The 14,597-nt window shown below is 43.1% G+C and overlaps 2 long non-coding RNA genes across 4 annotated transcripts in view; one reads left to right on the forward strand and one right to left on the reverse strand.

Annotated features, from left to right (window-relative positions):
* LOC139362412 (uncharacterized) overlaps positions 1–8,318 on the reverse strand; it is a 48,922-nt gene extending 40,604 nt beyond the window's left edge. For all 3 annotated transcript variants that reach the window (XR_011621279.1, XR_011621278.1, XR_011621280.1), the window contains exon 1: positions 8,203–8,318. This is a non-coding gene — a long non-coding RNA (uncharacterized lncRNA). The remainder of the gene's footprint in view (positions 1–8,202) is intronic.
* Positions 8,094–13,975, forward strand: LOC105496844 (uncharacterized). The gene is made up of 3 exons (XR_011621285.1): positions 8,094–8,205; positions 8,960–9,021; positions 13,655–13,975. It is a non-coding gene; the product is annotated as an uncharacterized lncRNA (long non-coding RNA).
* Positions 13,976–14,597: the final 622 nt, after the last annotated feature.

Genomic DNA, 14,597 nt, shown 5'->3' on the forward strand with positions numbered 1-14,597 from the left:
AACGAACACAGCCTCCAAGAAATATGGGACTATGTGAAAAAGATCACATCTACATTTGATTGGTGTACCTGAAAGTGACGAGGAGAATGGAACCAAGCTGGAAAACACTCTTCAGGATATTATCCAGGAGAACCTCCCCAACCTAGCAAGACAGACCAACATTCAAATTCAGGAAATACAGAGAACACCACAAAGATACTCCCCAAGAAGAGCAACCCCAAGACACCTAATCATCAGATTCACCAAGGTTGAAATGAAGGAAAAAATGTTAAGGGCAGCCAGAGAGAAAGGTAGAGTTATCTACATAGGGAAGCCCGTCAGATCTCTCTGGAGAAACTCTACAGGCCAGAAGAGAGTAGGGGCCAATATTCAACATTCTTAAAGAAAAGAATTTTCAACCCAGAATTTCATATTCAGCCAAACTAAGCTTCATAAGCGAAGTAGAAATAAAATCCTTTACAGACAAGCAAATGCTGAGAGATTTTGTCACCTCCAGGCCTGCTTTACAAGAGCTCCTAAAGGAAGCACTAAACACGGAAAGGAACAACCGATACCAGCCACTGCAAAAACATATCAAATTGTAAAGAACATTGACACTGCATCAATTAATGGGCAAAACAACCAGCTAGCATCATAATGACAGGATCAAATTCACATATAACAATATTAACCTTAAATGTAAACAGGCTAAATGCCCCAATTAAAAGACACGGACTGGCAAATTGGATAAACAGTCAAGACCCATCAGTGTGCTGTATTCAGGAGACCCAGCTCACATGCAAAGACACATATAGGCTCAAAATAAAGGGATGGAGGCATATTTACCAAGCAAATGGAAAGCAAAAAAAAAGCAGGAGTTGCAATCCTAATCTCTGATAAAACAGACTTTAAACCAACAAAGATCAAAAGAGACAAAGAAGGCCACTACATAATGGTAAAGGAATCAATGCAGCAAGAATAGCTAACTATCCTCAATATATATACACCCAATACAGGAGCACGCAGATTCATAAAGCAAGTTCTTAGACACCTACAAAGAGACTTAGACTCCCACACAATAATAGTGGGAGACGTTAACATCCCACTGTCAATATCAGACAGATCAACGAGACAAAATTAACAAGGTTATTCAGGACTTGAACTCAGCTTCGTCCCTCTAAGGTGGCATGGGCAAAAACTTCCTGTCTAAAAACATCAAAAGCAATGGCAACAAAAGCCAAAACTGACAAATGGGATCTAATTAAACTAAAGAGCTTCTGCACAGCAAAAGAAACTACCATCAGAGTGAAAAGAAAACCTACAGAATGGGAGAAAATTTTTGCAATCTATCCAACTGACCAAGGGCTAATATCCAGAATCTACAAAGAACTTAAACAAATTTACAAGAAAAAAACAAACAACCCCATCAAAAAGTGGGCAAAGGATATGAACCGACACTTCTCAAAAGAAGACATTTATGCAGCCAACAGACATATAAAAAATGTTCATCATCACGGTCAACAGAGAAATGCAAATCAAAACCCCAATGAGATACCATCTCACGCCAGTTAGAATGGTGATCATTAAAAAGTCAGGAAACAACAGATGGAGAGGTTGTGGAAAAATAAGAATGCTTTTACACTGTTGGTGGGAGTGTAAATTAGTTCAACCATTGCGGAAGACAGTGTGGCGATTCCTCAAGGATCTAGAACTAGAAATACTATTTGACCTAGCAATCCCATTACTGGGTATATACACAAAGGATTATAAATCATTCTACTATAAAGACACATGCAGACGTATGTTTATTGCAGCACTATTCACAATAGCAAAGACTTGGAACCAACCCAAATGTCCATCAATAATAGACTGGATAAAGAAAATGTGGCACATGTATACCATGGAATACTATGCAGCCATAAAAAAGGATCAGTTCATGTCCTTTACAAGAATGTGGATGAAGCTGGAAACCATCATTCTCAGCAAACTAACACAAGAACAGAAAACCAAACACCACATGTTCTCACTCATAAGTGGGAGTTGAACAATGAGAACACATGGACACAGGAAGGGGAACATCACACACCAGGGCCTGTTGGGGTGTGGGTGGCTAGGGGAGGGATGACATTAGGAGAAATACCTAATGTAGGTGATGGGTTGATGGGTGCAGCAAACCACCATGGCACGTGTATACCTGTGTTACAAAACTGCACATTCTGCACATGTACCCCAGAACTTAAAGTGTAATTTAAAACAAAAATAGCTGGCTGTCCATTTGGGAAGATGCAAATTCCTACCTCACAAAGGGCACAAAAACAAATTCCAGGTGGATTAAAGATTTAAACATTAAAACAAACATATAAAAGTAACAGAAAAAAATAAAATATTTACATTTAGGGATGGGGATAGAAAAAGAGGCCTTGCCTAGCATGACACTAAAGTCCAACAAAAATGTCTAAAAAAAAAAAAAAAGACACCAAAAAGAAAAAAAAAATCAAATGACAAACCTCAGAAGAAACACCTGAAATATATATCATAGTCAAAGAAAACACTGTTAATTTAAAAAACAGGCCAGGCACGGTGGCTGACGCCTGTAATCCTAGCACTTTGGGAGGCCAAGGCAGACAGATCACCTGAGATCAGGAATTGGAGACCAGCCTGGCAAACATGGTGAAACCCCGTCTCACCAAAAATACAAAAATTAGCCAGGCATGGTGGCACACACCTGTAATCCCAGCTGCTTCGGTGGCTGAGGCAGGAGAATCGTTTGAACCCAGGAGGTGGAGGTTGCAGTGTGCAGAGACCGCACCACTGCACTCCAGCCTGGGCAACAAGAGGGAGGGAAGAGAAAGAAGAAAGAAAGAAAGGAGGAAAGGAAGGAAAGGAAGGAAAAGAAGGAAAAGAAGGAAAGAAGGAAAGAAAGAGAGAGAGAAAGAAAAGAAAGAACAAGCTGGGCATGGTGACTCACGCCTGTAATCCCAGCACTTTGGGAGGCCAAGGCCTACGGATCTTTTGAGTCCAGGAGTTCAAGACCAGCCTGGGCCACATGGTGAAACCTAGTCTCTACAAAAAATACAAAAATTAGCCAGGCATGGTGGCATGTGCCTGTATTCTCAGCTGCTCAGGAGACTGAGGTAGCAGGATAGCTTGATTCTGAGAAGTCAAGGCTGCAGTGAGCCGAGGTTGCGCTACTGCACTCCAGCCAAAAAGAACAAAATTAGCAGAGCATGGCAGCACATGTCTGTACTCCCATCTACTCAGAAGGTGAAGGCAGGAAGATCACTTTGGCCTCCCAAAGGAAGACCAAGAGTTGGAGGCTGCAGTCAGCTATGATCCCACCACTGCACTCTAGCCTGGAAAACAGAGTAAGACTCAGTCTCCAAAAAAAAAAAAAAAAAAGATTTCAGGCCGGGCGCGGTGGCTCAAGCCTGTAATCCCAGCACTTTGGGAGGCCGAGACGGGCAGATCATGAGGTCAGGAGATCGAGACCATCCTGGCTAACATGGTGAAACCCCGTCTCTACTAAAAAATACAAAAAACTAGCCGGGCGAGGTGGCGGGCGCCTGTAGTCCCAGCTACTCCTCAGGAGGCTGAGGCAGGAGAATGGCGTGAACCCGGGAGGTGGAGCTTGCAGTGAGCTGAGATCCGGCCACTACACTCCAGCCCAGGCGACAGAGCGAGACTCCGTCTCAAAAAAAAAAAAAAATTTTTCAGAAAAATGTATATAAAATGCACAAAAATGCAAAGACAAATGTAAATTAGATTATTCCAGTGGTTCTTTTATCGGATGGTAAAAATAAGACAGGCTTTTACTCTAGTATTGTTTAATTTTTTTTTTTTTTTTTTCTGAGACAGGGTCTCACTCTATTGCCTACACTGGAGTGCAGTGGTGCGATCGGGACTCACTGCAGCCTTGACTTCTCAGACTCAAACAATTCTCCCAATTCAGCCTCCCAAGTAGCTGGGACCACAGGTGTGTACCACCATGTCCAGCTAATTTTTGTATTTTTTTTTTTTTTTTTTTTTTTTTTTGAGATGGAGTCTCGGTCTGTCGCCCAGGCTGGAGTGCAGTGGCCGGATCTCAGCTCACTGCAAGCTCCGCCTCCCGGGTTCACGCCATTCTCCTGCCTCAGCCTCCCGAGTAGCTGGGACTACAGGCGCCCGCTGCCTCGCCCGGCTAGTTTTTTGTATTTTTTAGTAGAGACGGGGTTTCACTGGGTTAGCCAGGATGGAATTTTTGTATTTTTTGTAGCGATGGGGTTTCACCATGTTGCCCAGGCTGGTCTTGAACTCCTGGGCTAAGATGGTTCTCCCACCTGGGCCTCCCAAAGTGCTGGGATTACAGGCTTCAGCCACTGTGCCCGGCCTGAATTTTTACAGTGATCATGTACTTAAAGAAAAAAATTATAAAAATGTTCCATTTTTAAGAACAATAAGTTAAAAAAAAAACAGTCCTTTATGACAGAACTTCAATACTTAATAAGACACATCTTGAATTAGTAAGTGCTTTAAAGTCTCCAACTGACAAAATACTTACAAACTCTCTAGTGACCTAAGAAGTCAGATGACTAAAAAATGAGTGGCTCTTCCTTCTGGGAAGCTAACCTCTAAAAACCAATGATAATCCAGGCACAGTGGTTCCTGCAGGTAATCCCAGCACTTTCGGAGGCTGAGGAGGTCGGATCACTTAAGGTCAGGGGTTCGAGACCAGCCTGACCAACATGGTGAAATCCTGTCTCTACTAAAAATACAAAATTAGCCAGGTGTGGTGGTACACACTTGTAATCCCAGCTACTCAGGAGGCTGATGCAGGAGAATCACTTTAACCCAGGAGGCAGAGGTTGCAGTGAGCCAAGATCATGATACTGCACTCCAGCCTGGGCAACAGAGTAAGACTCTGTCTCATAAATAAATAAATAAATAAATAAGCAATGACAGTAGTATTCACCAAAGTAGTGATGAGTCTAAAAGCATGTTGTGAAAGAAATTAACAACGGTGAAATGTCCCATTTCACCTTCCCAGGATCCTAGCTTCTCACCACTCTTTCTGGTGCATCCTCAAGATTTTATCAAACTATCAAGGGAAAGGTAGAAATGTCTGTGATATTTTATATCACGTGCCGTGGTTTTCATTCTCAGTTATTCTCTTTGGCACAAAAATGGAGAACGAAGAAAATGGAGGAGGAGGAAGGAGAGATGGAGGAAGAAGAGGGTAAGACAGAAAAACTTCTCATTCTAAAAAGTTTCAAAATGATTTTGGGAACTCTCTGAAAACAGAGTATATGGGGAAAAAATGTTTCAGACAACCAATGTTCATGGCATAAATTGGGAGGGTGCCTAGGGTGGTCAGAGATTCCCTACCTAGACTTGCTGGAATGTCCACTGTCAAAGAAGGACAGAATGAGAATGAAGCACTCCAACTAGGTAGAATCCTCTCTAGGAAGTGAGGGGTGATGGAGTGTGGTGATGAGAAGACTCCTGGTAAATTGGGGATCCCAGGGCTTGCTTTCCAAATGAGGTAAGATCTAAAAGCCGCTCCCCACATGACAGCAGTGACACAGCACCACAGGAGAGCGCGACAGGAGGGCATGTTGTGACACAACCTCTGGAGCCTCCTGCAGCCTCAGAATGGCCTGTGGGAGCAGTGAGAATTTTTCTTCACCCCCAAGAGGACCATAAAAGTGGCTAAAAGAGAACCAGAGCACCTAAAGGGACCTTGAGATTCCAAGTGGAGTGTGTGACTGGTGATCAGAGACAGAGAGAAAAAAACCATTAGCTGCAGATGCCACCTTAGAGGGACGAAGGTCACTCATCGGAAGACCTTCCCCTCCACCAAGTTTCCCACCCTCAGAGATGCCACCCCCTGAGGAAAGAAGGAAAGGGAGAAATCCTGAGTTAAGTGAGGAAACCTGGCATTGACTAGAGTAAGCCTTGGCTACCAGGTAGAATACAGCATACAGGAAACATACAGGAAGAAAAGAAAGCACAAGAGACAGTATGCAATTGGAGGGGAGGATTAAAGGCTTAAAATGACTGCTGTGCTGAAAGCTCACCAGGGAGAAGGGGCTCAAAAAAGATTTGTGGTGAGGTTTATTCGGCTTGTTATTACTGTAAGCAAGACTCTGGGATAAGCAAAAGCATTACCCCAGAGTTAACAAATTTCCTCTCCCCGGGTATAAGTAATGTGACCAGGCTTTTAATCAGTTACCCTGCCTGTAACACAGACACACTTACCAAGCTGATAAGACACACTGATTGGAGAATTCCATATATAGGATACATGATTCAACAAGGCATTTTTCTCAGGAGCTATAGTGCAGAGCAGTTTTGCTCCTTCCTTGTCAAATCCAATTTGATTACACTGTGTTAAAGGAAACGGAATTGACTACCTGCCTTCACTGCCTGCCAGGCACTCAGAAGGATATTGATTGTCATTCTTTAAGGTTACACCATTGGGTTCAGGTGCAGTGACACACCTGTAATCCCAGCACTTTGGGAGACCAAGGAGAGTAGATCACTTGAGGTGGAAAGTCCAAGACCAATCTGGCCAACATGGTGAAACCCCATCTCTACTAAAAGTACAAAAATTAGTCAGGTGTGGTGGCACACACCTGTGGTCCCAGCTACTCAGGAGGCTGAAGTGGCAGGATCGCTTGAACCCAGGAGGTGGAGCTTGCAGTGAGCCGTGATCATGCCACTGCACTCTAGCCTGAGCCACAGAGTGAGACCCTGTCTCAAAAAAAAAAAAAAAAAAAAAGGTTACGCCATTGGGAGCAAGAAAGTAATATGTACTCGTCACAAACTATTGCAATTGCGTAACTACTGTATGCTAATATTTTTGCATAATTACTTCATTTAAACTTGACAATTACCCCCATTTTATGAACTAGGAAACGGACTCTCAGAAAGATTAAGTTACATAAACGCATAGAGTACATGGGCAATGCCCAAATATGAATCTAAGTTTGTCTGACTTCAAAGGCAAACTCTTTTTCCACTCTATCATAATACCTTGGTGATGAAAATATATAAGGTCACACTTTTAAAAAATTCTTGTCAAGGCACCCAAGGTCTAAGACAACAAAAGTCATGCTACCACTCCTTCCACTCTACCCTCCTACCCATTCTCTTATACACCTTTTCTCTGCCACACTCATTCCCCAAACCCACCTGCCTTCTTTCAAGCCTTTACAGAAGCTATTCCCTCTGCCTAGACTCTCCTGTCTTTCTTTCCTCCGCACTCAGAGAATGCCAATCCATCCTCTAAGTCAGGGACTTTGAAAGCTTTGCTAGCTCTCCACCCAGCTTCTGCAGCTTTGTTCATCTTTCCCTGATAGCACACACGTATCACTTGAGACTGGCGTTTGTCCTCATGTGTCTCTGTAACCACTACTAGAATATGAACTCCTCAACTTCAATATCGGAGCCGACCTATTTGCATACATAGGAATCTAAGGCAGTTAGCGCACAGCCGGAGTTCAATAAACGCTTGGATTAATGAATGAACTTTATTTAAAATCAAGGTCTATATTTCACATGCTCTAGATTGTGAATGAATTATAAGGAGGTAAACACTATGAAGTACACTGGCGCTCGACAAATGATTTTTGTTTTGTTTTTTTTTTTGTTTTTTTTGAGACGGAGTCTCTCTCTGTCGCCCAGGCTGGAATGCAGTGATGCGATCTCGGCTCACTGCAAGCTCCGCCTCCCAGATTCATGCCATTCTCCTGCCTCAGCCTCCCGAGTAGCTGGGACTACAGGTGCCCGCTACCACGCCCGGCTAATTTTTTGTATTTTTAGTAGAGACAGGGTTTCACCGTGTTAGCCAGGATGGTCTCGATCTGCTGACCTTGTGATCCGCCCGTCTCGGCCTCCTAAAGTGCTGGGATTTCAGGCGTGAGCCACCGCGCCCGGCCGACAAATGATTTTAAGGAGAAAGGCTACCACCTAAAGCTGGTTTCTCCAGAGATCCGGTCCGTGTCGGGTCAAACGCGCCACTCGGGCTCGAGACGGCCCCGCCTCTCTCCCTGCCAATCAGTCCCTCTTCGCGCCTGCGCACGCACCGCCCACTCCCGAAGCCCCGCCCCTCTCACCGCCCAGAGCCGAACGTTTAGGTCCAGGGGAGCCTTTCAGTCACTACCCGCCCGCTATGACAATCATCTACAGCTGCATTGCTAATGGCCGAGCGGTCCTAGCAGAGCTGACCTGACTGGAGGTTCTTACCAGGTACTTCCGGATCGACGCCTCCGCCCCCGCGGGTTCCGCCCCTCGAGGGTGGTGCCCCCTGAGCCCGCCCCTAAGGACGCGGCGCCGCGAGATGGTGCGGAACCGGCTCGGAGGACGCAAGCTCCCGCCCCCGCGAGAGACCCCGCCCCCGCGAGAGACCCCGCCCCCGCGAGAGACCCCGCCCCCGCGAGAGACCCCGCCCCCGCGAGAGACCCCGCCCCCGCGAGAGGCTGGCGTCCCCGCGGCGGCCGCACGTGCGCCACCTAGGGTCAGAGCTAGCGCTGCACGTGCTGGGTTTGGCGGCTATTTGAACCCAGGTTCAACGTTGATAGACCTTAAAATTTTTATTTCTCCTGCGGAGAAATGACCTGCAGTTCAGCACACATTTATTGAACATATTTCTGTTGCAAATTCCCAGAGTAAAGAATATCAGGGATTCAGCAGTGAACATGAGCCTGGCGTTGTCCCTTTATGTCCAAGGGCTATAGACAATTGTCCTAGAGTGTGGAAAGTATTTCAACGGAGGTAGGTTGCGATTGTTCCTGTAGCACTAAGATGGGTGTTTGGCTTATAAACTTCGTAAGAATTAGTTCTAGCCTGGCACAGGAAAGAGGAATGAGAACTCCGTGCAAAGGAAAGAACGTGGTGTGTTTGGGGATTCCCATGAACCTCAGTGTGGCTGGAGATAAGGCCAGGAAAGTGAGCGGAAGACAGCAAATGAAGGGTCCTACATACAGCTCTTTTCTCATCCCAGAGAACCTGGGGAGCAACTGAGATTTATAAACAGAGGAATAGCAAGATCTGATTTACCTTCTGGTAAGTTTGGTCTGGTTACAATATGGAAGGTAGGTTGGGAGGGTGACATCCATTTAGAATGGTATTGTTGTAGTTTATAGCAAGAGATGTATGGGCCTTCGCTAAGACAATGATGGCGCAAATGGAAAGGAGGGGCAGATCCTAAGGAGACTTTCTTTTTTTTTTTTTTTTTTGAGACGGAGTTTCACTCTTGTTGCTCAGGCTGGAGTGCAATGGCGCAATCTCAGCTCACTGCAACCTCCGCCTCCCGGACTCAAGCAATTCACTTGTCTCCGCCTCCCAAGTAGCTAGGATTACAGGCATGAGCCACCACACCCGGCTAATTTTGTATTTTTAGTAGAGGCGGGGTTTCTCCATGTTGGTCAGGCTGGTCTAGAACTCCTGACCTCAGCTGATCTGCCTGCCTTGGCCTTCCAAAGTGCTGGGATTACAGGCATGAGCCACCGAGCCCGGTCCCTAAGGAGACTTTCTAAACTTCATTCTCAGGAGTTGATAACAGGTTGAATATGTCATATGCTGTACAAGGTAATGCATAGGATGAGTCTCAGAATTTTTTCGTAGATGGCATTGAACTACAAAGAGAATGTAGAAAGAGGAGCGAAATGGTGGGAGGGAATGTATGGGGAAAAGAATAGAGTTTGGAAAATGTTGAATTTTGTTGCCTGTTGAAAATGGCCAATCTATTTGTGTATTTTTCCACCTGTTTCCCAAAGGTTTTAAGTCAGAAAAATGTCTAGTAGGTAATGAATATATTGCTCTAGCACTCAGAGAATCAAGACTGACCATTAAAAGGAGTAGAAATAAGTAAGACTGCCCAAGAAATGTATAGAAAGTGAGAAAAGAGGAGGACCAGAAGGCAGAACATAGTTTAAGAAGAGAATAGAGAGATGGGTCACCAGATGTGAGCTGTGGTGTCCTACAAGCTAAAAGAAGAAATTTACAAGAATTTCCCCTATCCCCAGTAAGTTGAGCATGTCCCTAATAAGTTCATGTCTAGTCCAGTCAACACCTTGAGCAAGAACTAAAAGGTGTTCATTGGACTCTACAATGGGAAGATGATTGGTGATTGTACTGTAAGCAGTTTGGGAGAAGAGCAGAGGCAGAAGCCCAGTAGCTTTAGGCTAATTGAGTGAGAGATAGGAAAGTAGGGAGAATTAGGTTAGACTGTTCCTTCAAAAATTACAAAAGGAATAAGATGGAGTGAAAGCTAGATGCAGCATGATCCAGGAAGGCACCTCATTTTTTTTAATATAAGGAAAACTTTCACATGTATGTTAAGCTAATGGAAAGAAAAGGTTGAAGATATAAGAGACGAGGGGGCTATTGGTGGAGTAAGGCTTGAAGGGGCACAAAAGGATGGAATCCAATTTGGCAGTAGAGATGTGAGCCTTGGATTCGGGGAATACCCTCTTTCTCTTCAGGAAAGGAGAATGTGGATATAGACATATGACTCAGTCTCCTCCTGGGTCTCTCTTCTTTACCAATCCCTTACATGCCATGTTCCTTAAGGTTCTCATTGTAGTCCTCTTTTAACTTGACACACTCATTCACATCCATAGACACCTTTCTTCTGATTACAGCCAAACCCACTTCCAAAGTTCTCTCTCTCCTGAGTTAGATTGCCTAATAGAACATGTCATGTCCAGAACTAAATTAATTGTCTTTCCTAACACATTCCTCCTCGCATACAGTCATGTACTGCCTAATGATGATTTGGTCAATGACAGGCCATATATATGAGAGTGGTCCCATAAGATTGTAATACCACATTTTTACTGTACCTGTTCTATGTTTATGACACTTATATACACAAATACCACTGTGTCTGAATTGCCTACAATATTCAGTGCAGTAACATACTGTATAGGTTTGTAGCCTAGGAGCAATAGGCAATACCATATAGCTTAGCTGTGTAGTAGGCTAGACCATCTAGGTTTGTGTAAGTGAACTCTATGATGTTTGCACACAAGCAAATCGGCTAATGACTCGTTTCTCAGAACGTATCTCCATAGTTAAGTGACACATGACTGGATTTCTGATCTTGCTTAGTAGCTCTACTGAGCTATTCAAGCTGGAAACTGGGAGTCACCTCCACTTGTTTCCCTTCTTCCCCTTCATATCTGTTCATTCATCACCCAGTTCTATCCGTTTTGTATCTCCTGAGTATATCTCAAATCTATCTCCTTGTTTCTGAACTATGTCTTCATCCCAGCCCTTCTTACCAGGCTTATTGAAAACACCTCCTAACTAATCTCCCAGACTTCAGCCTTGTCCTACTAAAAAACAACTTCCACACTGCTGCTCCAGTGATAGTTCCTAAAAGCAAATAGGATCATATCACTCCCCTGCTTAAAATAATTTGGTGGCTACTGATTACATTACCCACGCTCCTTAGCCTGGCACTCAAGACCCTCTCTGATTATCTCCCTCCTTTCCCCACATAGCCATGTGCTCCAACTATCCCGAACTTCATGCCATTCTCCAATCTCACCATGGTCTCCCTTTACATCTCCTGTTCCCTCTACCTGGAAATTACTTTTCTCCACTTTGGGGCAGTATAACATCTATACTTTGAGACTCTTAGGTTTTTCTCCTTGAAGCCTCCTCTACACACAGGTTAATTTACATTCCTCTACCAAACTACTTACCGCGCTGATTTAGAATCTTCTTTTACTTGTCTGTCTCTGCCATCGAACTCAAGGACAGGGACAGTCTTCATCTCTGTCTTTCCAGTGTACAATGCCTAATACATAATAGGCAGTAAGTTCTCAGTAAATGTTTGTTTAATTTGTTAATTAAGAAAGGAAAGAGAAAACTAAAATCTTTCGTAAGTCCCAAGTGGCCTCCCTTGGTGAAGCATACAGGAAGGGAAGAAAGTAGAGGGATAGGGCAGTATATAATTGGAGGAGCAAAGGCCTGGAATGACTGCTGTGCAGAAAGCTGACAAGGGAGGGGAAAAAGAATAGCAAGGAGCTTCAAGGAATAGTTCAGGTTAAAAGGAAAGAAAAAAGTATCACGTCTTCCCTCAATGCCAAGGATATAAAAATTTTTATATGCATTTGAAAAATATGAGTACCAAAGTTTTTATATCCTTGGCATTGAGGGAAGATGTGATACCTTTTTTCCTTTTAACCTGAACTATTCCTTGAAGCTCCTTGCTATTATAGAATCCTGGCACTGAACAGGATCCTGGGGATCATCTGTCCAGTCTCTTCATTCTTCCCACGGGTAAACAGACCCAGACAAGTCACTAAGTCACGCAACACATTAATTCTAGAAACACAACTAGAACCCACTTTGCCATTCATTTTACCGCCTCATATTGCCATTTGTTTTGTTTCAAATTTTGCTAAGATACCAATGTTTACACTATACACTAAAAGAGGCACTTGGGGGAAAACATGGGGATATGTTGCATTGCTAATAACTGAGAGTTTGTGTGTCCCTTTAATTTTTCAAGTTTTTTAGGAAGTCCTTTCCTAGAAAATATCACCAGGACTTTTCAGGCAATATCAAGAGTTTCAGGTTTTACTTTCTACCATTAATAATAACTTTTACCCTTCCATAAAAGTTTTTATTTCATGTTATTTTGTGAAAATGGAAAAGTTAATCAGGATTATGGCTATTTAAGGCTTCTTGGATAACTTTCAGATTTCTTTCACATTTCTAAAGTAAATTAATGGGACTTCATATAATTGACTATATTTAAGGTATTCTGCATAGTCATAGTATCTTGCAAATTTTTCCCCAAAGAATGAGCCTTATAAGAAACAGGTATGAGAGTTCTTAGCAATTGTTTGTTTTTTAGAAAGAGATCAGTGAACAATAGTGAATAAAAATTTTTATCTTAAAAAATAAGGTAAAAGGACTGCTTAGGGTATTCAGAAAATAAAAGCTGAATATCCTTAACTATTAACATTTTATTTATAGTTTCAGTAGCTAGTGGTTACTGAAAAGATGTTTGATTAGATAGTGCTTCCCAGTCTTGAAACCATGTATAAGGTATGATTGTAAAAATAAGATTATGGATCCAGATGGCCTGAAGCAACTGCAGTATCACAAAAGAAGTGAAAATGGGGCTGGGCGCGGTGGCCTGTAATCCCAGCACTTTGGGAGGCCAAGGTGGGCGGATCACAAGGTCAGGAGATCAAGACCATCCTGGCTAACACGGTGAAACCCCATCTCTACTAAAAATACAAAAAATTAGCCGGGTGTGGGGCGGGCGCCTGTAGTCCCAGCTACTCGGGAGGCTGAGGCAGGAGAATGGCGTGAACCCGGGAGGCGGAGCTTGCAGTGAGCTGAGATCGCGCCACTGCATTCCAGCCTGGGCGACAGAGCAAGACTCCATCTCAAAAAAAATAAAATAAAATAAGATTATGTAGTGCAACCTATATTTGCACACATATATGTATATATTATGTGTATATTTATATGGTTTTAATATTTTTCTTCATTCATATGAATATTTCAGGATCACTTGACTGTTGCCATGCATTATGAATCCCCACTCATTAGTTCTCCTAGTGAACTGGTTTTCCTTAATAAACTAATTAGAACATTGGTAAATTTAGGAGAAGAATAACGAAAGACTCTACAATCTTCTGCAAAGTAAATGCTGACAATTTATTTTTAGGAAGCAGTGGCAAAAGTGCTTAGATTAGCGCTTCTTAGAGCTGAACCAAAGACCATAATTTAAATGGGAAGGTAAGGTAATTTCTAATACAAATCTGTTTTTGAACAATTACCAGAAAATAATTCCGATGATGACGTAAATACTAGTTACACATACTCTTGACTGAACCCTCAGAAAGGAGAACTTCTGTATGTAAAAGTATAAAATCATGAATGGGGATGATAAACACCAAATTCAGATAGTGTTTACCTCTTCAAATGGAAAAGAGAAAATAAATTTGAGGAAGGGTATAAAGGGGATATATTAACTGTATCTGTAACTGGTCTAGCACTTTTAGACATGTCTAAAAGTGTTCTTGTTATCTTATTCTCCATTCTTTTGGGTATACCCAAAACATCTCATTAATAAAAAAGGAAACATCTACCTTAAAATATCTTTAATAAGAACAAGAACAGTGGCGGCTGGGCATGGTGGCTCACACCTGTAATCCCAAAACTTTGGGAGGCTGAGGCGGGCAGATCCCTTAAGCCCAGGAGTTTCAGACAAACCTAGGCACCGTGGTGAAACCCCGTCTCTACAAAAAAATTAGCTGTGTGTGGTGGCAAGCACCTGTATAGTCCCAGCTACTCAGAAAGCTGAGGTGGGAGGATCGACTGTGCTAGGGAGGTCGAGGCTACAGTGAGCTGTGATCGCACCACTGCACTCCAGCCTGGGCAATTGAGCAAGACCTTGTCTCAAAACAAAACAAAACAACAACAACAAAACAGTGGACATCACTCTTAAGCTTCATTTAGGACATTACATGGTATGGCCTAAATCAGTCTTGAAAACAGTTGCTAGTAAAGGAAGAAGTGAGGGAAAAGAAAGCTTCTATTATTTTAAGACACTTCATTTTTATAGAGTAGGTTTGTTTTAACCTTTCTATCGTAAGTAAAACAGAGAT

The sequence above is a fragment of the Macaca nemestrina genome, chromosome 3 (assembly GCF_043159975.1).
Source record: "Macaca nemestrina isolate mMacNem1 chromosome 3, mMacNem.hap1, whole genome shotgun sequence".
NCBI lineage: Eukaryota > Metazoa > Chordata > Mammalia > Primates > Cercopithecidae > Macaca > Macaca nemestrina.